Below are 1,308 nucleotides of genomic sequence, written 5' to 3'. Positions count from 1 at the left end.
ACCCTGCCATGCTGGGCCGGCCTCCTAGGGCCTGTGCCATGCCGGGCTGGCCTCCTGGGGCCTCCTGTCAYGTAGCTCAGCCATGGATGTGGCCGGTGGCTTGTGCACAGATGCTGGCCTGCAGGGACGTGGATGGACACCACTAATTACCCTCCTGCAGAGCATGGGGTGCCTGAAAGCTTTCCCTCCCAGGTCGAGGATGGAGCTAGGAACAGCTCTGCTTTCTGTGTCTGAAATGCAGTRTAGCCCCTGCAGTGCCAGCCCGTGGGCAGACCTGCCCAGAACAAGCTGTTTGGGCTGTCTTTACTCAGCAGCTCTGAAAGCCTTGCTGGCAGCAGGGAAGAGATTCCCAGGCAGGAGGCTGTGGGCTCTGCTGGCATCTTGAGACTAATGCTGAAGGGACCTTCCAGGACCACGATGAGCTGCAGACAGAGAAAGGAAGGAAACTAATATACAACATCCCATATACCATGTGCTCCTCTAAARCTTCAAATCTAAACACTAAAAAGCAGCCCTTGGACAGTAGTAGTCCCAGGTCAGCTGAAGCTAAAATCTGCTTTAATAAACAGACCTTTGCATGAATACTCCTCTGGCACATGCGCCAGCGCCATGCTGGATCATCACGTATAAGATATAACTAGCCTCTCTCCTGGCCTGTGAACCTCTGTGCCAGAGGTAACTGTAGCATGAATTGTGGCCATCCTTTTGGATGTATGTGATCCATATGGGTCATGAAGCAGGCGGGAGGCCACAGCACCCTGGTGCACAAGCAGTGTGCAGGCCTGGCTGTAGAGGAGCATGTRGAGCCAGTGGTGTAAGGTAAGGTTTCTTCATCCTTGGAAGGCTTCACAACCCAAGTATGCTACTAGCCACAGAGATCCAAGACAGCCAGGACATAAGGACACACCTACGACCTTTGTGGATGAAAGTCACAGGATGAAAAAGGGACCATAGCTCCAAGAAAACACCAGACCCACTTGGACGATCTCTTGAGTGGTGACCCCAGGGGAGGCATAGATGCCAATGTGCATAATTGCCAAAAATTTTAAAAAGGAAACCTACGGCACAGAATGAGTCTTTATGTTGTTTAGATCAAAGCAGCGTTGTGGTTTAGAAAATGTGTCATCAGAGAGAGAAAAAAAATGTAATGGGAATCTCTTCCAAGAGACTCGAAGAGGAGGTGAGCTATAGTCAGCCTGCTATAGATGTGCATATGAGATTTGCACAGTCCTCACTTAGGGGCAATTAAATTGCCAACAGGCTTTAAAAAAAAAAAAAAAAAAAAAAAAAAAAAAAAAAAAAAAAAAA

This window comes from Nothoprocta perdicaria, unplaced genomic scaffold (assembly GCF_003342845.1).
Source record: "Nothoprocta perdicaria isolate Ctin4 unplaced genomic scaffold, notPer1 scaffold_64, whole genome shotgun sequence".
NCBI classification, from domain to species: Eukaryota; Metazoa; Chordata; class Aves; order Tinamiformes; family Tinamidae; genus Nothoprocta; species Nothoprocta perdicaria.
This window is presented reverse-complemented; position numbering follows the sequence as displayed.